Raw genomic sequence first — 23473 nt, 5'->3', positions numbered from 1 at the left:
CACATTCCAAGGAACAAAAGGGTATTGCCGGACTGCCGAATTGGGAGATTTCATTCCGACCATTTAGATAAGTATAATTAACCGTAATGACTTGAATGAGTTACAGATAACAATCGCCGATTAAGTCTGGCTACATTCGTTAGGTGCGCTTTAAAAAATTTCAAGTTTGACATCGGTCCCACTACGGGAAACAAAGTAACAAACAAAGCAGAGGCGAACCGGCTCCGAACAAGGCGGATGTATCGGCCATCAAGGTAACGGATGTTAGTCGACTACTTTGAAAAGAGCAAAATAATCAGCGAAGGGTACCATTCAGCACTTTTGGACCATCTGCATGCAGAAATCGCGGAGTAACGGTCTGGATTAGCGAAGAAGAAAATCTTGTTACACCACGATAATGCATCGATGCTTCGTGCTGTCTGTTGTAACATACATTAGTCGATTTTCAGTTCCAATTTATTTCTTAGCCTAATTTTGTTCCGCTAGACCTCCCAAATCATAAGTTTATCTGTAGGAAAAATGTTAGAAACTACACTATGATTTTGAACCCATTCTCAGTTGTATCCCGCCAGCGGTTTCACTTTGACCGCCAACGGAATGGAAGTGCGAAGTAAGTACGAAGGATACGAATCAGTACGTGTAAACAGAAAGGCACGAGGAGCATTCGATATGAACAAAGAAGGTGAGAATGAAAAATCTATGACAAAATGCGGCGTAAAACGAGTGAAGTAACAATGCGTGAAGGGAAAAATACGAAGGAGAACCCAAGGATTATAGATGGGAGCATGGAAGAGACGTAATGGAAGTGGAGATAAGGCGTGAAAAATACAGATGTAAATAAAAAAGTGTAAGGGAAAAGGAAGAAGCATGCAAAAAGCGCGTACGAAAGACATTTGAAGTAAGTGGATGTGAGGTAAGGGTGCATGAAGGCTAGGGAGAGGCGTGACAAAAGTGTATTGGAAATCGTGCAGACGTGGAAAGCGCGTAATTGAAACGTGAAAACGTGAAAGGTGGTGTCGTGTTAAGGGTAGAGACGTAAAAAAGGAACAAGGCGCGAAGAAAAGAAGAAAGCAAGACAGAAAAAGGTGTGAACAATAGTAGACGTAACGAGTTCAAGAAATGAGGGGGTGCAGGGCAAATTTTAGATACGCGCCAAGGAGGTGTGAGTAGGATAGATGTGTAGAAATGAGGTGCGAAAGGAAAATGAGTACGATGAAAGATAGAAAGATGATAGAAGAGGACGTGAAAGAAAAAAAAACACAAAGTAAGGTATGTAGCAGTAGTAAACGTTACAGTTGTAAATGAAACAGTGTGAAGGGAAAAGGAAGAGGCATGCAAGAATCGTGATGGATAGAAGTTTGAAGGAAGTATATATGAAGTGAGACGAATGATGGAGGCGTAAAAGGTGCGTAATCAAAGCGCGAAAGATGCACCACCATCAGAAACTTTAATGAAGGTAAGGAAACGTAGTAAATGGAGGCGGTGTGAATAAGACGTGGAGCAGAGGTGAAGCTGGCGTGGACGGTGTCTGCAAAAGGCGAGAAGAGGATGTCAAAAGGCGAAAAGGAAGAAGAATGGTCCGTAAAAATAAGGTGCGAACTATTCGTGAAGAAAGTCTGTAAAGCAGTGGGTGCGTAACAAATGCCTAACGTGAGGGTAAAAAACGACTGATGTGGAGAGATGTGAAGGACGGACGTGCGGAAGAAAAATGATTGAAAAGAGGTGACGTAAGGGAATTGCGTGAAGGAAGATGAAGATATGAAATCGCCCAGAAAGACGAATCACGTAGGTCTGTAATGGAAGTATGAAGGAGATTTGAAGAATATAGATGTGAAGAAAGAAGTGCCAAGGGAGCAGCTTTAAAATGCAATGAGGCGTGAAATAAGGAAAGACGGAGAAGTTAGATGTGAACAAAAGAGGAGACGTAGCAAAGCGCCCAGGAGACAAATAAGAAGTCGGGAAAAGTTTGTAATGGAAGTATAAAGGAGAAGTGAGAAGAATAAACGTAAAAATAAGAGGTGTGAAAAGAGTTGTTGATGTCAAAGGCGAAGAGGCCTTAAGGAAAGAGGCATGTAGGCAGGACACGTATAAAGGTGTCAAGAAAGAATCCTTTAAGGAAGGAGGCGTGAAAGAGCCGTATGTGTGAAGGAAGAAGGTGTAAAGGACGCATGGAATGAATGTTGACGTAAAAAACTTGAAGGAAGGTAAGCAGAAATGAGTTGCGAATGAAGAGGGTGTGATTAACACTTGAAGGACCGTAAGAGTGAAGAGGGCGTGAATGACATGAAAAACGAGAGAAGATGGCGTCAGGAAGACGAAAACGTGACGGAAAATGGCGAGAAATAGGTAAGACATTGGGGAATGCTAAAGAACTTGATGGTTTGAAACTAAAGAGTGGGAAATTGAAGGAGAAAGCGTGATGGAGATACGAAGCACGAGCCTAGATTTTGAGGCTCGAAGTAAATGTGAAAGAAAAGTGGCAGAAAATATATGGAATTCAGGCGAAGAGAATATGTATTAGAAAATGAGACGTGGCAAAGTTAAGCACGTGGGAGACGGGAAGGAGTCACGAGGAAGACCTGAAGGGTATGTGGAATGGAGTGGAGGATATGTGAACCACACATAATGGGTGCGTGAAAAGGGGAGCATAAAGGGGCACTGAAGAAAATAGGTATGGGGAAAGGAGCCGTGAATGGAAAAAGTGTGAAAGGGCAAAAACAGGCGGAAGGAAGGGATAGGAGGCGTGGAAGGGGCAAAGGAGGTGCGATAATAAGGAACAGCGCGTTAAGTAGAAGAGCTGAAGAGGTCGTCAAGGCAAATGATAGAAACGTAACATGCGTAACTAAAGTGTAAAGGGGGATAGACTTGAAGATAAAGGAGGAAACGGAGAAACAGTGTGTGACGAGAAGATATGTCAGGGAACAAATTTGCAAATCAAAGAGGAGAGAAGCGTAGGTAAACGAGGTGCTCATGAAAGAAAGCAAGAAAGTGTAAATGGAAAGTGTGCGTGTGAGTTGTGAAGGAACGTCTAGTAGAAGTGAGAGTGCTGGAGGACGTGAATGGTGACTGAAAAAGACGAGAGGGCGTCAAGAAGTTGCAAAGTAGGTTTGAGGAATCACGATAAAAGGAGGCAAGAAGGGAAAAGTTATAAAGAATGGTCATGGTAGGTGATGCACGAATCGCGCAAAGCATTGTTGTGAGGAATACGCGTGGAAGAAGGAGGAAGGAGCGCGAAAAAAAGTGAGATGTAAGCAAGAAAGGAGGAAAGAAGAAAATTTAATTTAAGTTAAGAAAGAGTGGAGACCTAAGACGTGTTTTGGGCACTTGAAGGAACTGTGAATATATGGACAGTGGCGTAGGCAGGAATTTGGCTTGGGAGGGGTTGATGTGCGTACGTTGGATAGCAACCCTCTTTAGAAAGCAATGTCCAAGGGGGAGAGGGGGTTACAGCGCCAAAGGACTAATAGCCCCCCCCCCCCCGATACGTGAATAAATATGACGAGAATAGAGACGAGATGTAAGGAAAACAGCAGCTCGCAACTCTTGTGAAAAAGACGTAAAATATAGGTAGAAAGGAGGCATTAAGGATAGAAGTGTGTGTAGGACACTACGATGGGACAAATAATGCGTGAAGGAAATATGAAATGGAAGGCGTTGTGTGGCTGTGGAGGAAAAAATTATGGAAGGCAGTGTAAAGGATGTGTCCAGGAGGGAGGTGTAAAAGAAGAGGTCCGAGAAGATCAAGTACGAAATAGTCTGTTTAGAGGGAGGAAAGAAGCGGTAAAGCAAGATAAAGAAAGGAGGTATGTACCACGTGTTAAAGAGACTGGAAGAAAGTATGAAGGTCTGAAATAAACGTGAAAGGTATATATAAGAAAAAATGTGTAATAGGGAAAGGGGTGAAGAATTGTGACCAATCCGTAGGCATAAAAACTATGTGAATGAGGCATAAAAGTAGAAGACTGAAAGAAGCAAGCATCTGAAACGGGCCGCCAAGGATATCTAAAACGGAAGAGGATGAAGGGAAGAAAGGTGGTATAGTCGCGATAAAAGCAAGTGAATGCGTCAAATTGACATCTTTTACATTTGCATTATGGGTTTCGAATGAACAGTTTTGGTGAACGGAAGACCTTAAAAAGCTCTATCTGTGCCGTGTACGGACAGCCGTTATGATTTGATTAACAACCTCTCACCATGAAGACTTTCAGTTCTTAATCATATTTTTGCACTATACAGTCACATTTTGCCTACGTATTAAGTACTATGTAATACTGTTCGATATGGTAGTTGGGGGTGAAGAAAGCGGAAGTGGGTTATCTGTAATTAATTTCACACAGTAATATGTCAACAAAATTTCTAAAGATTGAAGGAGAAGATGGTTGAGGCATCTGCAAACCACCCTAATGATCTAATTGCAGTTTTAATCTTCAAAAAGGGCTCTTCCTGATAAAGACAGGCATAAAAGGTGATCATTAGAAAATTGAGTTTCGAGAGCACCTTCGAAAAGTTTTTATTTGGTGATGAAGACAAGTTTATTAATCTAGCACGATCCGCGAGGATTTAAAATAAAAACGGGAAGAGGAGATATTTCAGTGTACTAAAAAGTATGTTATCTCTTTTATTGAAATAATTTGAACATATGGCAGTAGCATGATTTACCTTCTAAAAGCTAGTTATGGATATTTGAGAACGGGGTTGAAAAGGTGGGATGACGCCGGCGCCCTGTACAATACTGGGGTGTGGCGGGCGCCGGCTCACTTTTGTATCTCAGTTCTTCGTGAAGCACATCCCGAGTAGAAACATATCACGCTCGCTCGACGTTCGCCGTCGCCGTCGACTTCAATCCTGATTGCCCTGTTGCCGTCCAGGTCACTTTGAGGTTAGGTCGGTCAAATTGGGTGAGTGAATTTGTGGTTGTAATATAGTTTACTGTTCGAGAAACGATTTGCACCAATGAGACCATATAATCCGAAACCAAAAGCTTTGGCGAAGTTTGAAAAAAGCTCAGTTCGAACTTTACGCAATAACAACTTATACTATTGTCTCAATGTATTTGGCTGGCGCATCTTATTTTTCCAATTCGCATACGCAAAATTCCTAATATTGTTTTCGAGTGAAAAACCAATACAATACCGAATTGATAACAAAAATGTAATAACTGTGAATTTAACGCGATCTACTAATAGCGCGAGCAGATGGTAGCATAATAAATACGCGGGCGATCGTTTAAATTGTTTACCATTCGCGATAAGTACCCTGATAACAATTGGTAAAATCGGAATATTAAACATTAACACCTGCTGCATATTTAAATATCATCGCGGTAAATTTGGTGGTGGAAAGTCATTGACGTCGCGCCTCCCCTGAAATTTAGGACCCATTTTCAGTTAATCAACGCATTCGAATTTTCAGAAATTCATTTTAAAGAACTTTAAGAAATAAAAACTTCCTATCATTTAATGTTTCCGATTTTCCTTCGCAAGAACTTCCAAAAAATTAAAATTAATGGAAAATTGTAGCTCGGAGCGTTTCCTTTCCTCCTTATCTTTGTCCTTGTTTTGTAGATGATTATTAAAAAAAAAGAAGGGAAAACGAACTCATTACCAAAATAATATTAAGTCGACCGTTTTTGTAATCCTTCCGAGTCGAACATATTCCGCGCCCCCTCAATTTCGAAGTCAAATCGCCTAGAACAAGGAAATGAATTCGATGTCTTGCAATACACTTACGAATCGTTGAGTACGACGGGATACGGAAGTTCAATATTTGCTTCCCTTTGGAACATGCCGTGCGATCAGTTTACTCGTAATTCGGTTTCGTGTACTATTTGATGCCGCTTCCCCGATGTTTGTATAAAAGATTTTTCAAATAATAGATGGATAATTAATTTATAAAGTTCTCAAATTGTATTACAATGAGTGTAACGGTATGATTTAAAATTACAAGTAAGGGAAGTTAAATCGCTCGATTCCCTTTCCATAAATAAACATTTATTAAATTTGGACAAGTAGCGTGTACTTTCTTTTCGATTTATTATTCCCGGTATACATTTACCTACATTATGTACTGGTAATCCGTGCGTCGAACGAAAAACTGGGGATTAAAAATTGTGTGGCCAGTGATGTGTTTTTATGGGCATTGTGACTAAAATTAATAATTTGCATTTTTAGTATTATTTTATCAATTAACGATCGCCGGTTAATAACTCAATGCAGCACTAATGGACGGGCATATGCATATCTTGGGAATCATTTTCCGAATATTCAAAAAATACAGAGGAAATTCCTATGAAAACACATTAGGGGTGATTTGCGTTTGTTTAATTTTCATGAATTTGAAAATTTAACTTCGTGTGCATGAATTAAGTTAGCTTCTGGCGCATTTAAATAACACGGTTAAGTAAACGCCGTGTGTTTTCTAAAGTTCATAGTCAATTGTGTTTTTTCCTTTGAATTTGTAGAATGTGGGCACAATTACATACACTCCGCGTATAATTTGTTTTTGTTTCCTCTCAATGGTAATTTGTCAATTCCTACCATCCTTATGTTTCTGTGAGTTTTCGCTTCGCAATACTCTAATGGATGAATACAATTTTATTTAATGTATAAAAGCCTCTAGACAATTGAAATTGCTTTGTTGTATTGCTTGTTTCACAACTGAGCTTTCGTATATTTTATAAATCAATTTTGAAGATAAACGAAATATTTCATATGCACAAATCACGTAAATTTATTGTCCTATCATTCTTCGGTTTAAGTATATTCGGTGCTACCGTGAAGCTTAGAGAAAGCTGTACAGTATTAATTTCTTTTCCATTTTTAAGAATTAAGCTTAGGGTATGTTGACGGCCAAAATTATTTTTGCTTCATTAACTTAAATCTGAATGCTCTAAAGCTTTGCCTTCTTTAAACACTAAGAATAAATTAGAAATAGGGAAAAAATATGTTTCGTTATAACGTCATATACTATAATTATTAAGTACCTATCCTGCATCCAAAAATTGTATCTGAAGTAAATTTAAATATTTTGTATTATAAGTCGACAGTGAGTTTGAAAGCTTATTTAAAAGATACTAATAATTCATGATAGTACCTAGGCAGTTGTTAATTAATAACACCATATTGTCAGTTACGAATGCTATTATTTTACAAATGTAATCTAAAAATGGAACGAAGATCAACTTACTGACTATTTACAAGTCTAATACAAAAATTTAATAATATAATGGAAAGGAGATCAATGACCTCACTTGTGAACGGCCTGCGAACACAATTCATATGCCCGAAACGTTTAATAATCCGTCTTTTATGAATAATGAACACCCTATAACTGATGTAGTGCATAAGGACGTATACTTCATTTAACCGCTTTAGCAGTATCGAGACGAATATGATTATGGTCCGCTGAAATAAAAATCTTGAACGGAGTGTGTAAACTTGCCTAAAATGTATAGCGAAGTAAAGCAGATTTAGTGAAAGAAACGACCGAATTTGTTGCATTCCATTACCTATCCATGTCAACTCTTTATTTGGCCATGAATAGAATATATTCATAAATGAGGAGACTAAGGATCATTGAATAATTAGATTGGTTATTAATAGAGTCACATCCTCCCTTAAATGTTTACACTTCATTGTTAGTATGACTGGAAAATTATAATTTCCACGAACATTTAGAGTGATAAATTTTAAATTTTTTTAATAAGGTTATAGGCATAGGATGATGTGAAGGACGATTATACAGCACTATTGCTAACTTTCTTAGTTGTAGAGTTATTAAGACGCTTAATAATCAAAATCGTGTATTTTTCTCATTTTTCAAATAAAAACAAACATGTGACATTTCTATGGATCACCCTGTATATGTTATTATACCATATGGCAGTTTATTACATTCTCTACAAAAGTTCTTAATACACCATACACAAACTACTTCAAAAATAACTAAAATTTTTCAATTATTTTAATTTCGATCTAGTTATCCATGAAAACGATAATACATAATATAAGTAAGTATATAAAACAAAAACTGGAACAAGGACTTGTTATAGTAGGTTGTTAACAAAACAGGAATAATAGGTGAAATAGGTAATACATTGCTGTGTGTAATGGCCTGGCCAAAATGAAACATATGCAAAACACCTTAAACCTAGCTCTTTCCCAGGACATATCTGAATCCTGGCACAATGAGAAACTCTAATCCTGACTTAAAATTCCAAATTTTACGGCAAATAGTGGCCGCGATCAAATTCCAGAAGGAATTACTGGAACAAATTTTGAAAACACCTGAAATTAACTTTAGGTACGGGTTAACAAAATTAATCAAAACTATGCATGAAACCTTTAGCTCGATCGTTAAAAGGGTTCGAATAAACACACGCTTTACATGAACACAAATCAAATTAACCATAAAATTCTAATAATCAATGTGGACTATAACACGGTCCGTTTACACACCTCGCATAAGCGTTCGATCACAATTAAACAAAATAATAAAATCCTCAACTACTTACAGTTATCTATTAAAATCCCAACAATCTGGACAGAAAAACACTAATTGCGAGAGAACAACGCACTACTCTTATTTTCTTTAACTTATCTTCTCTTCAGGTAACAGGAACGTAATTTTACTCCAACGAATTAAACAGTAGACAGTAGACGAGAATTTCAATAAAACTGCTACACCCAACTTTTACGTCTTTCTTGAAAACTTTGGCACGAACTCGACTGATCTGACTATAACGCAACTTTTACTTGACGAACAACACAAAACATAACGCAGAACGCGAATCTTCTAAGCTTTCAACGAACAACACCCCGGCCTCGAAATTGGCAAAAGGCCTCGTTCTTACACCGACTTCAGTATTTAACGTGCCTCTCCTACATCCAAGATTCGAGAAACTTTCATCCGATTAAGGGAACGTAGCAACACGACAACCAACCAAAACTCTGCTTCTTGACGCTCCTTAAGTCACGTATCAAAATTTTACGCAGAATTCTATCTCAGATAAAAAATTTTTACGAAAGACACGCAGTTTTTCGCCCGATAAAAAGCATTCTTATTTTATTTTTCTATTTTGCTTTTATTTTTGAGTGGGCTGCTCTACTAACCCAACCCACTATACATTTACACCGTGTCCGAGCCCGGATTTGAACCAGGCACCACAGTCCAGCTTTAACTGAACTGTGCCACACGAGCCGGCATCGATAAATTACACCAACCTTGTAACAAAAGTAATCAAAGTGCCCATAAATTAAAACAGAACTCTCGCTTAAATGATTTAACAAAGCAAAAATTGATGACACAAATAAACTATAAATTGCCCTACATTTAACAATTCTAGGAAATAATCTATTACAAGGAAAAAATAAACCACTTGGATGATACAACTAAACACACAATAATCGTTCCGCTCTTAAACATAAAACCCCACCAGACTAATTAAATAATTTGAAAGGAAAATTTGCTTTTGAACTTCGGGTCGCCACCTTTCAGCTCAAAAGGGCGTGTTCTGTAAATCTGTAACAGATAAAAGCACAACAAACAAAAAAGGGTTAGGTAATCACGCGGCAAATAAAATATTGCGAAATAGCAATGCTAACGTCTGACACGGAGGATAATCATACACTAAAACTGTAATTAATACTCAATATGAATCAATAATTCAAATGACTTCGGACAAAGTTTCGGTATCTTCAAAAAGTTCTTTACAAAGTGCCACGCTACTAATATGAAGGCTACAATGCAATGAAACTAACAGAAATGAATATCGTAGCAACAAAAGGGATCGTCAACAACATTGGTTTTTGGACGTAGCGAAGCAAATAGCATAAGTAAAATCGGATATATCGCAGCAATTTACAAGGTCGTTAACCTCCAAAGGTTTTGTAATATACTGCGGTTACAACTCAGGAACAAATAGCTCCCCAAGTACAAATTTTGAAGGAGGTGCCAATGTTGGTAGAATCAGCTGTTTAGTTTCAACGAAATGGCGGGTATTGTAGAAATACCCACGCGTTGTTCGGCACTCTTGCTAAAATGGAAGGTCCAAATAAGAATGCTAAATCATCCACGTACTGCGTGGGTAATGTGTAATATCCAAGTAGGTCAACGTAAAAGGTAATCCAAAAGAAATAACGATGAGAAACTTAAAAGAAAAAGACTGTTAGTGAAGGTTAAACTTGGGCGAAGGTTAAAGTCCTCAATTGGGATTTATTTATTTATTTATTGTCCGTCTTGTTCTAGGCCCTCAACAGGCTTACGCCCAATTACAGAGTGGCCCGCATAATGCTTTTTTAGAGGTGCCCCTGCAGAAGGTCTCAAGTTGTTCTATACTACTCCGGTATTTACCTTACGAATGAGGGAAACTGCAGGAAAACCTAATTCGGAGTAGCCGGCAGAATGCTCGAAACCGATCTAAGGAAAATCCCATCTCGCCACAGATGAAAAATTCACCTCGAACCAGGTTCGAACACCCGACCTCCGGATTTATACCCCAACGCTCTACCACTGAGCATATCGGTTTCGAGTTCTTTAATCGGGCTCAATACATCTGCTGCAAATGTTTGTCTTCATATCGAACTTCCAACAGTGATACAATTTGGTCCTTTTGCTGGTGTTCTGGAATCGTACGCAAACATCCAACGCATCCCCACGTAAATCAAGAAAGTTGTCTTCTCTTCCACTATCCACTTATTTGTGCCTGCGCCGGCCTCAAACTGTGTCACGTAGGTGGACTAGTTTTCACCTTATGACTGTTGAAGCAATCACCGATGATAATCTTGTTGGATTGCATCGGGTTTCACGATGTCAGCTGTTTCACGCTTTCAGGTTCGAGTTCGATTTACTTCATTAGCAAAATAACGCAGACGAAATAATAACAACCCGCTGCAAATCTATAAAACAAAGCGCTGCTTATTTATATGTCCATTTACGAATGGAAAACTCCCAGTTTAAAATGCAATCGTCGGCCTGCTGTAGGTATTTTATTTTCGAATCACTAGTAAGTACTAGTTATTTTGTCCTCAAATAAATATAGGACCAGCCTGTTTAAATAACAAATTCCACTCGCCAAATTCAAATACGTTACTTGTTACTTTTAAAACGCAACCGGCACGCTCACAGTACGCGACCTATACTCCTGTTTTCCCCGCCCATCTTCTTGATAAGCTACATATTCGCGAAAATACAATCCTTATTTTAACTCATACACACATTGCGTACTTTTACCTAAAGTAATCTTCTTAATCTTTGATAAAATATGAATTTTTATCTACATATCAAGAGTAAAAAAGCAATTAAATTGAAATAACTTAACCAGTCACATTCAGAAGCTATCAATAGGATTTTGTTGCCTCCACATATCCTTTACCAATTATTGAACCATGCCCACCAATACTGCACGTAACAAATAATTTCGTCCCAAGTGATTCAACATCCTGTAGGTACTTGTGTTTACACCACATTATGTAGTCAGGTGTCATCCTTTCAAATTATGAGAGTAACCGCAACAAAAATTGAAGTTATCCGACAAGATTTACGTAATAAAAACGCGGTTTATTTAGGACGGGCTGTTTTGCAATTTAATCACATTTATACTTCAGTTAAAATTGAACCAAGGTATACCGGCGAATCGAGTTACATGCCCATCCAATTACTCTGGAGCAACAAAAGGAGCTTTTCACTTATTTGTTCATTATTTTTACGATATATCTCGACAAATAGGTGTTAAATCTAATTAAAAGTTTAACTTTTAAACTTTCCCAGTTTAGATACCATTCAGGAGATAATTTTTAAATACATCCTAACTTTTACGCTGAGTTTTTACCGCTCGCAAACTCCTTACATGTGAACGCTTACCGCTTCACAAATAAACAAGAAAAGGGCTATGAGAATAAATTATACCAATTGCTAAAGTTGAGATTATAGCGGATAAGGGGAGGAAGTTTGCTGCGTGATGAATAACTTATCCCGATCGTAAAATATTGTGCCCTATTGCAAAGATGACGATTTTGTGAACTGTTCACTTTTTCTGTCCTTTATCGGAAGAGTCTTTGTGAACGTAACTCAACTGGATCACCCTTAACGGAAGCTTAATATAAATGGGGAATATCTGTGGCTTCAAAATTAATAAAAGTGGACTAAAAAGTCGATATTGCCTTTCGGCGGCATTAAAACAAAATAACGAAATTTTAAAAATGTTGCGATTTTATATGTTGCGCTACCAGCAAAATAAAAATCTACTACAACCAATAAAAATGCCCATTTTTTAAAATTTATTTAAGAAATGAAATATGGTTACTTATTTTTTAGTATTGGTATAGGTTAGATACAGATAAATAGATACATTTAAAGGCGAAGTTCAACTGCACTACAAAAATATAACAGAAACAAAAAGAAACTATTGTAACGTAGTTGCTCTTCCACTTAACCCGTACATTTAAATTAATAAAAAAACAAAAATCTCAGCGGCAAATAAAACTTACATTGTAAACGCCCTAGTTGGGTATACTACATGACCGAGTTTTGTAAAGTTAATCGTCTTGCATTCTTGATAAAACGGCCGTTCCCTCAGTTTTCAAGAATGGCTGAAAGACTATTCTAGATTTTGTTGTACAAATAAGGTGGGTGTTTTGAACTAACAATGCTATGATAAAGCCGCAAGCAATGCGATCTTCTGTTTCCCATATCTGACACCATTTCAACTCTTTAAGTTTGTGTGAAACGTGCTCACGCCGTCTAATACCAAAGATATGTCTTAGGCAGCTGTTTTGCACTCTTTAAATTTTTTAGCTAAGCACTTACTAATGCAAGGCCCATACAGTATATCACAATGATTATACTTTGACAAGACGAATGGCTCATCGTCGGTAACTAATCCCTTATCGACTCGATGGTGACTTGATGGCGCCCCGATGTCACTCTAGATTTCTAGCATACGGACTACTTTAATGTGACCTACTGTGGAAAACATGCGAAGGTGTTTTAATGTTCTATAGGGTCTGGAGCTCGCCCTTCTCGCGACGAAAAACTGCTCGCATTTTTCCTACACCAATGCCTAGCGAGCCGAAGGCGAGTTCGGCATAGCTAGGGCTCTCCCGTAGACCCGTCTCTCCCCGTTCGCGGCGGCAAACGACGTTTACCTACGGCCCAATACGCGCCCCGCCTTTCCTGTCCTACGCCTAAACCTAATAAAAAACGGCGATTTTTGCGAAAACGTAGAACTATACAAAATAGTGATTCACTACCATTACATTCAACCCGAAATACTTGTAATAATCTTTAAAAGTTATTTTAATTCCCGAACCTTGAGTAAACGTTAAAACCTTTTAGGAGTCATCAAGGACCAAATGGTGTTTTAGAGTTGCTAACGGCTTTAAAAGCCGCTCATAGTCGCATAGCGTTATAGGGTGTTACACGGTCTCTTATCTCTTTTTAAAATCTTTAAATTTGTAAAGGGTCTTTAAAGATCTTTCAAATAAATTTAACAAACCTTAAGGGCGGAACCCCTCAACATTCTCCATGAGGCTTTTAGAAACTTTAGTAGACATTTAGCTCAAACATTTAGCAGTATTAATCTCACTTATTGCAACTTATTGCAAACAAATCCAGACAGACATTATTAACGAGCTCGGAGCTGCTAGCGAGTTCATAATTTTGCCGTTCCTATCCGCCTGTCTGTCTGCCTGGATGTCCATCTTGCTACAACACCAATGGCATACTAAAATCCAATTAATTCAAATTTACGCATCTCATTAACAAATGGGTTTCGAATTGCGATATAGGTAGAAAAAATATAGGTTAGCAACCTTTAAAGCACACAAGAAGAGTGTGAAATAAATAACCTTTTTATTGCCTTTTATTTTATAGTGGGCGGAGTGTTAGCTAATTAACTACGCAGGTCGGCAATCTGTTCCTACTAAAAGTGTAGTAACTGGTTGAACTAAATACGATTTTAACATCTGTAATGGGACGCCCGGTATATTTTTGTAGTTTTGAGTAGCCCTGTATATCCTAATTACAAATACATGGTGATTCAACATTGAGTGCGAAGATTTTAAGGGCATATTTACCACCCAAAAATAAGAATTTTTTTTATATAATCGTATACCCGAACTTTTTCGTTTTCTAGATACAGAGTGTAAAAGTTTTTTAAAAAAATCTGTTCAATATCAATTATTCAAAAACCTTTCAGCGGATTTAAAAAAATTTTGGTAGGCTTATTTGTGGTCATAAGGGCCTTCCTTTGGTGGGAATAAAATAAATAAAAACCGACTTTTGAAAAAACTTTTACACCTTGTATCTAGAAAACGAAGCAAGTTAGGACATACGAATATATGAAAAAAATTATTATTTTGAATCACCCTGTAAATAATAATGTATAACATTAGTTTCATTCTTTAAAGACTTTTTGCACAATTAAGCGATTACCCATAGTTGGCTATCCGCATTAGAATATTTGAAGAGGAGATATCAGTTGTGTTTAAACAACAATGGAGGTCACTTTGAGCAATTATTGTAATCGTAAATGTGGCATTTTGTAGTAACTTAGTCACCAATATTGTTTACTATCGAAATATAAAGAGTTGTTTTGAACTACATATGAATTATGCTTGTATTATTTTAATTTTAAACCTTTTCGGTTCCCAAAATTAATGAAAATATGTGGGGGTCAAAATATACTGAGAAACCCTATATATAGGGGTATACCAAACTGATGTACACTTAAAACCCAACACCATATTATTGCGATCCAGTCGATTACTCGGAGAAAAGTTCAAACAAATCAGTTATTAAAACTGGTTGCATAATACAGTAACTACAGTCCCTTATAAGAATTCGATTACCATCTTAGGATTTCTAACTCGTGTAGTCCTTGATTTTAACTGGTTTTTGAGTCGTGGAAAGGAAAAAAAGGGACACGAAGAACAATTCTTTTCTGGTTGAATCCGTATATGAATTGTTCATTCACTTGTAAAATAAAATTAATTTTTTCCAAGCGGTAGCCCAAGAGCGGTTACTCAATAATTGCTGATATTTACAATGATCAGAACAACTACAACCGGTGGTAATCTTCATATTTCCTCTACGGAATTGCTTTTACAAACGCAAGTAAACTTTTGATGTGAATTTTTCTGTTATATAAATTTCACTCGTTACACTGGCGTAACCAAATTTATTTCTCACTACTACCAAAACCAAACACACAATTTTCTCGTATTGCACATACATGATGCGTTTTTTTTCACAATTTTCCGCGCGGAATTTTTATTATTTTGCGAAAAACGGTCGTTCCTCTCGATGGATCGAGACAAAATAATGTTTTTAACAAACTATCGCAAAAGGCCACGGCCTATCCGCCTTTACTAATTTTATTCGAACCAATCTCTTCGATTTGTGGCTCGAATCGATTTTTTGATGTCGTTCTACTAGAGGTCGCCAGCGACCTGTCCGATCGCTAAGACTGTCATTTCCTTTGGAGCAAAACCTAGCAAAAAACGACAGCTTAACTACACGTGGGCCAAGACGTTTAATTAGTAAATATTTTGTGTAGACGTCATTGACGCTATGGTATTCATAAATTACAGAGTAACAACAAAGGGATCCTCTTGTTACGAATGGAATTATTCACTACATAGTTGCAACAGCGGGGATCTTCACAATGTAGCTAATGAATGAGCGCTGTTGGAAACAATGAGCTGCAGCGGTATCCAACTGCTTGACCCGGGTTCAGTCACCACGCAACAATCCTCGGAATAGCAACCGACGAAACCAAATCACCCTTACAAAATTAACCAAGAAATGAAATGAAACAAAAGATAATTGAGTCCTTTTACCTATTGATTGGACCGCGCCTAATTGAAGAAGGAAAATTATCTTACAACGTTTTGGGTCCCCTAACTCGGCAGATAACAAAATCTGTATCTAGGACGCCATTCTCCTAACACCCAACAAAGATCGTGTAGTATGATCTTTGCACCCAAGAAGTGCTTTATGGTAGGAGGATAGCAGTCCTGCCGACCGACGGTACAACGCTTTACCGCGATAGGTGGCACAAATGTGAAGTATTGTATCCGATCAAAAATGAGTGGCGGTCGAGCCGCCTTGAGAAGTTCAAGTTGAATAGGATTTTCCATGTAAACAAAAAACTTGAAAAAAAGGAGCAAATAAACACAAATCTTAAACTTCTACAGAACGTACTAGGATCTACCCTTACTCACTCCAATTCTATGAATTCCCTTATTCTGCTGAATGAACATTGCTAAATCCTGTAACTGTAAATATTTCTTTTTCCTGTTCTACTGGCTCATTGTTTTGAATTAATTATGGTTTCTAAGGTGTAATTACAAATACTTGATAATATATGTAGAGGCATCGAGTATGAATTTTGGTAAACTTGTAACTACAAACTTATAATTACGCTCACCAATTTTGTATAGAGCAACCGCTATTTGTAAACGAGCGAGAATAGTTTGCTCCAGGCAGTCAGTTTTATACAATTTAGATCGGATACCTACTCAATTTAGAGTGTGTGTATACCTATACCAAACTATTTCACAAAACCGTAAAATATTGTTTATTCGCACCGTCTTTTGCTACTAAGAATGTCATCTTCTCGCGAAAACTTCGTGTAGGTAAATTAATACAAGTCCGCAAACTGAAAAATGTATTATCGTAAGTTTGTGAGACAATGACATACGACCCAGATGCATTCGAATGCATTTCATAAATATTTACCGTGGTACTCCCTTTTGGTTGGCAAATACACTAAGATAAATATCCAACGTAACGGTGCAATTCGATTTATGACAAGAAATTTCAACGGTCAAACAAACACCGACGTGCAAGACATTGTAAATCGATATGAATATTATAGGAATGGGATCTATTGATCGCGAGGTTTCCATAAACACAATTAAAGTGTAATTTAAATCAGAGTCGCGTGAAAAATGTATTGGTCTTTTTTTGCGATGATTCACTTAAATCCGTATTTACTAAGTATATAAATTGTTTGAAAACATCTAGAATTAAAACGCAGTGGTGTGCGTATCGTAAATATATACAGTGTATACAGTCTTCTGAAGGACGCCTAATTTTATGCAACCAAAATAACTTCTTGAAACACATAAAGATCTGGCTGTCATATTAATTATGATTTTGAATATTGTTGCTTTGGCTTCACAGAAAATAAGCTTAAGCACCTTTAACTGTTACCAGCACTATACCAATTGTAAATATTAACTTTTTCTTTAGTTGAATACATCGCACACGAACAAATATTAGAATACGGAAGTCAAAGCGATAATATTCAAATTAATTAATATGACAGGCAGTTCTTCATTTGTTGTAGGTAGTAATTTCGGTTGCATAAAGTTAGGCGTCCTTCAGAAGAATTTAAAAGTACACATAGGAAATTTCTGTATTAAATCCCTATGCCTACTTCTACATGAATATGACTGTATATATCGTAAAAGAAATGGTTCTTTCTGTTTTAAAACAAATCTCTTTTTCTACGTTCTGAATTCCATAATCTCGAATTGGGTTGAAATATTAATAACACAAGATGTTGTCTTATTGATTGGGGAAGACAACATCTTGTGTTATTAAATCTCTTTTTATTAATATGGAACTACCAATATCATCCGTCACTATATACCAGTTCGTCAGTGCTTTAGATGTGCTCAATAGATCAGCGACGGTGGTTAAGATTTTCTTGCAAAAATTATTTTTTTATTCGGATACTTCACGTTTACTCTATCCAAACTGTAGCTTGACACTTGATAGACGTTAATCTTTCGCTAGTACTCAACAGCTCAGCGTTAGTGGTCAAGTCTTACGGACTTCCAAGGGGACAAATTATGTATACTACAATACACATTTTTTTAAATTCACGAGGCTCCCAGAAATACCCAGCTTTTTTTATTGTGTGATCGGAGGGCCAATTGATTCTCCCTGGTAAATTTTCTTCTGGCCCAATAACTTGATTCCCGAGAATACCTGCTCAAACATTGATTGTCTGCGAAAATTGGGTGGTTTTTTGTGATATTAATTCGCAGACCTCAATTGATCGACTGTAATCAAGAGAAGGTGGATTCGAAAAATTCCAAAAGTATTGCAAGGATCGTAAAATCCTAAGGAGAGTATTCTACAAACGATGTTGAGGTTTGAGAAAAAACGATTACTGAAATGGAAACACTGAAAAATCTAAAAAGGGGACAAAGTATCGCAGGATAAATATATTTGAATATATGCACATTATATGTTCCTTAATTTAAAGTTTCTAGACGTATTAGCGACAAAATTCTAGAAAAAGTGCAAGTAAACTTGTATACTTTCTCGCTTACTGCATTATCATTCCCATTATCTGTAAAGACACTTCCATGGCATACACTGCATTTGTTGATGTTTTAAAGTAAGTAAGGCAATATTAATTAATTCTTGAGCTTCTAGTGCTTTGAACACGTACTTGGTCTGTACAGAGCCTCTCAAGATATATCTAATGCTAACAGGATCGTACACTGTACAGCATTCTGGATCGCAAAGAGAAATGTTCTAAAAACTGTTGTCACCTTGTTAATGGTTTCGAAATTGCCCAATTGAAATTTTAAACACTTTGATTCCAATATGACGTTGCACGGGACTATATTGCTATAACTACACTGATCAAGCTATTAGTAAATGGTTAATGTTTAGTGGGTGTATAAATACTTTTCGCTGTCCTATACTGCGATTTCCTGGTTTTTCATTCATTGTGCATAATCAAACGAAACGATTTACATTCCCCGTGAAAAGTGTAAAAATAAAATTACCGTATACTACTAATCGGAGTTAAATATTTAGTCCTCCCACTTTAAAAGTTAAAGTCTTAAAATCGATGGGGATAATTATGTTGATAAATATTTATTTTTCAAAGAATTTTCATTTCCTTCTATTCAACAGGTTTAATTTTTTTGCAAGATGAAGAAAATAACCAACGTGAGAAGACCATATATTATGTAGTGTGCCAGAACATTCCTTAAATTTGTTAAGTAACCCATATTCGGCTCACGGTAAATATACAAAATACGATGCGGTTTTAATGTGTGAAGTGCGGAAAACGTGTTTTGTTCGGCATGTTACACAATGATGGGTCTTTCTGCATAATTAAAATTTTTAAGGTTGAATGTGGTTGTTAATTTGGATTGAACACAAATTCGATCATATTGTCAGAATTATTAGCTGTTTTAATTTTTTGTTTAAATAACAGCTTTATATTTATTGATTTATTGTTCAGTTAGTTTACGATAAGAAGATTAGGGACATTAGGAGATAATTGCGTTAAGTTTCGTTTTTATTTAATCGGGTCTGGCGATAAGGAGCTTTTTTACCGCTTCGTTAACACACAATGCAATTTGAAGATAAACCCGCGTTCTCGTGTATTTCATTGTATGAGTGGAGGACCGCCGACCGTCCTTCCTTTCAAAGTTGGCATGTGACCAAAGGTGGATTTGATTGGCTAATGTTAATAAACTGATATAGGAACAGGATCGGAACGTCTGATGGAAGAATATTTAAAAAATCTCAGGTTTTTTGGGTGAATGACAGTGAATCTTAGTGGTTGTGGAATAAAGGGAATAAAGAGGGTCTTTTAATTCGTTGTTATAAAAGAGAATCATCTAGTTCGAGTAGAGCACAAGCGCCGTTGTGTCACGTATTCAGAGTAGTAGTAAGTTTGAGTGCTTTGTCGATCGGACATTAAACGCATAAGTGAAACAAGTACCCGTTAAATTGAATTATCCACCACCAAAAAACCAATTGAAATTACAATAAGGTCTCTTTTAAGTCAATAATCAAGAACGAGAAAATAAACGACGATTCAGAAGCAAACTTAGTTGGTGTTTGTGTTTTTGTGCATCTATTAAAGAAAATCGGATCTAGAACTGGATATTAGGATTATTTACTCTGTAAGGTAATTAAGTTTTTTTAATTAATTTCTTTCAATCGATCGCATGTGCGTGGTATATCGTTTGCAGAACCTGTTTCAAAGCCCACTCGTGAGTTTTTCCGCGTAAGACAACTGCAAATGATGAGTAACGCGCAAATATAGACTATAGCAGCAGCTATCACTTAGCAAAAACCCGAAGTCTCTAGGTAGCCCAGAAGCCGAGATCTCGATGGAACAGACAGACAGACAAACAACAACAACAACAACACAATTTAATTTGAATGAAATTCCGTATTGCAAGATATACCAAAAAGTGTTTGGGCCAACTGTTGATCATGCCAAGAAGGTAGAGGATCTGTACCGACGAATAGAGAATTTAATATCTTTAAGGTCAACTTCTCACTAAATTCTTCGTAACTCCTTCTCTTTTTTTTTACCTCCATCTTCTTCACAAACAGCATGCAGAAAACTTAAAATTCGAAACAGGCTAGTCCGGAAATATAAAGTAGTTTTCAAAAACTTCTTGGAAGTTATCCTAGAAAGTCATATTGGAAACTTTTTCTATATGTTCGTATAAAACATCAATTTATTAGGAGTCCCAGAAATTTGCTAGCAAAAGGAACAATAGTATATCTATATACCACGGAGCTAAAGTCTGTTTTAATCCCGAGGGTGCAGATTGTGGCCCGAAAGGTAGTTGAGGGGAACAAACACCACGGTAAATTAACTGAGGTTGTTAAATTGAAGGTACTGAACTGACTGATTCAAATGGATGGTCGATATAAAATCCTGGGTTTCGTAAATAAATGACTGCTTTGCACAAATCAACCGTTGCAGACGGGCTACAAATTACGTATTCATTTTTAGTCTATTCACCGTTAGAATATTACGTTGATTTATTGTCACGTGTTTAATATTACTCCCGATATTGTTCGTAATTCGCAATAATATTCCCTGTCTCGCCAATAAATTTTATTTGAGATCACGTGGTTTTTATAAACGTTACTTAAGAAGCTTGATAACAACGTATGTGAAAATCGTCCCGTAATTCTCGCTAATTTCATCCTGTCCCACGATTTCACGACGCCTCTTGTTTTCACACGCATTTCAACAGTCAGAACCGTGCTCAGGACCACTCGTTCATATACGAAGTCGAAAAAATTTAAGAAATTCGAATCAAATAAAATCAGTTAACAGGCTCCCGTTACACCTATTTGGGGGTGCGCTTTCTTCCTTTTGTTATATTGAATTTTCTATTTATTAAACTTCTACCTGCCACAAATTTGAAATTGAATTGCTAATCATTTACAGAAATACGTTTACACTTGAAACACACATTAATGTTTTGATTTTACATTAACAAATTAGTTTATAGACAACCCCCGAAGTTGATTTCCTTCACATTGAAATTAAACAAAATCCCTTTGATTCCGAAAGAGAAAGTTTCATGAGAATGGACAACAAATTCGTTCTTTTTAATAATAATACTACTAAAAGACAATGTTTTACATTGTTCTTGACTACTGTAGGAGCTCTCCTTAGAAATTTGACTCGTAATTATACAAAGATCAAAATTTAACTTTTTGCAACACATCGTAGACCTTTTGCTTGAAGTTGACAAAAGAATACAGAAATATGACTAACCTCTTATTTGCAATTTTTTCATCGACATGGAAGATCTAGAATTCTTACGGCTAACTTTGTTGAATCATCAATATGACCACCCACTTAAATAACTTCTAAGCAATGGCTCTTTGGAGTTTTTGACGATTGATTGGACTGGCTCCGGAGGCTAATAAAATGTCGAGGTACAACCGGCCTTTAATTGGATTGATATTAGAACTTTGGTTTTAAGTCTAGATCTCTTAGGTTAACTTTTATACTAACTTACTAGCACACGAACTTGAATATTTTACTAACAGTTTTCTTTGTTGTAATTTCGTTATGCACTTGAAATAAATTCACCTCCTTTTTATTTTATTACACTGCCAATATGCAGTAAAGTTTTTTGAGGAATTTGCTGATTTGCTGATGAACACGTTTGTTTATAAAGACGGACTGCGTTCTTTACTAACTGAAATTGTTACGATTACTAGTTTTTTCAATTCAGATCCCTTGGTTTAATGTTATACCCCTTTAATCTCTTGTGACGTTTTTTATAAATATTTGTCACGAATGCACGCAATTTACGCTGAGTATCGCGGAACTACTATTCAGTTTTTTACAATGTTTTCAAATGAAATAGTCCATATCACCACGTAATTTTTCCACTGGAGCAATTGATGATATTCCAAAAAAACCAACTAGTTAAAAAATGGACACGGTCGCCGTGAAAACTACCTCAAACTGTTTTTCCTTTTTAAAGGTCGGTTATTTCCAAACGCCAATTTTACTACGGTTTTGGCTCAAAGGCCGCTAATCCAATCGTTCGCCTTGACTATCGAAACGCGAATCTTTTCTTGGAACTAGCGCCACTGCCGTGAATCGAATCCTAATTTTGTGCAAAATAAACCCCTCTCTCAATTCTAAGTCAACTTTTTAACGCCTACTGGTGGAATAGTAATAGCGAAGATATGTTATTAATTTTCATTGGTTCATGGGCTTTCAGGGCGGTCTATGGAAACGCTAAATCTTCAAATTCAGCTTGTTTTTTTTTCCAAGGAATGCTTAGTATATGTAACTTTACATAACCTGCTTCCAGCGTGTAAATCAACACCAAAACTCGACAATGTGGCGCCAGATTGATTTGATAACAATTAACTCATTGACGTTAATCGGATAATGTGAGAAAAATTTGTTTGGTGGCCTGTTCCTGAGAGATTGACTCTTTTTAAACTTACGCAAAAAAATTTACGCAAATAAATGCTCTCGTTACATTTTTTCAAGTAAATCCACGAACTGTTTGGTGTCGTACTGCAAGGCTGATAAATGGCGCATTGTAGTGTATTGATCATGGTATTTTATTCGCGTTAGCCTTTCCTTCAGATGTTCAAATCGTCCTACCGCTGGATATCTTTTTTCACAAATAGCTCTATGTTAAAAGATACAGAGCCGGCTATTAGCTAAGCTCTGAAATATAAAAAGAATGGTTGCATACGCGATGCGATTGATTTTTATTCTTTTGGCGTTCGAAAATTGAAAACGGAACAAGAAAGAGGCTTCTCCGATGGCTATCCATTTTTCATCAAGCATATACGGTCCAGAAAATGCAGTGGGTATTAGAAACAAGTAATTTTGATTCGATTAGGTACATATTGTTGTTCATATAATGTATGGATATTTGAAAATTTTATGTAAATATTCGTACGATTTCAATTACTATTTATTTACTTTGCGAAGGTTAATTCGGTAAACGGTTTTCACACATCACGGGCTATACACGCGATTCGTATAAAAGTTAAAAAAGCGTAACCGTAGCTTTCATTATTTCACTTTCTTATCATTTTATAGGCAAATTAGATTCCCAATACTGAATGGGAAAATGCGGCCTCAACCGAATTTGTGCTTGCAACCAATAAAATCAAATTCAATTGATCCGAGTGAATAGTC

At 36.7% G+C, this 23473-nt stretch overlaps 1 long non-coding RNA gene across 1 annotated transcript in view; it reads left to right on the top strand.

Annotated features, from left to right (window-relative positions):
- Positions 1–4776: 4776 nt before the first annotated feature.
- LOC116160347 overlaps positions 4777–23473 on the top strand; it is a 180265-nt gene continuing 161568 nt past the window's right edge. The window contains exon 1 of the long non-coding RNA XR_004143189.1: positions 4777–4898. This is a non-coding gene — a long non-coding RNA (uncharacterized LOC116160347). The remainder of the gene's footprint in view (positions 4899–23473) is intronic.

Source organism: Photinus pyralis, unplaced genomic scaffold (assembly GCF_008802855.1).
Source record: "Photinus pyralis isolate 1611_PpyrPB1 unplaced genomic scaffold, Ppyr1.3 Ppyr1.4_LG1, whole genome shotgun sequence".
Taxonomy (NCBI): Eukaryota; Metazoa; Arthropoda; class Insecta; order Coleoptera; family Lampyridae; genus Photinus; species Photinus pyralis.
Note: the sequence above shows the minus strand (reverse complement) of the source record. Positions and strands in the feature narration are given on the sequence as shown.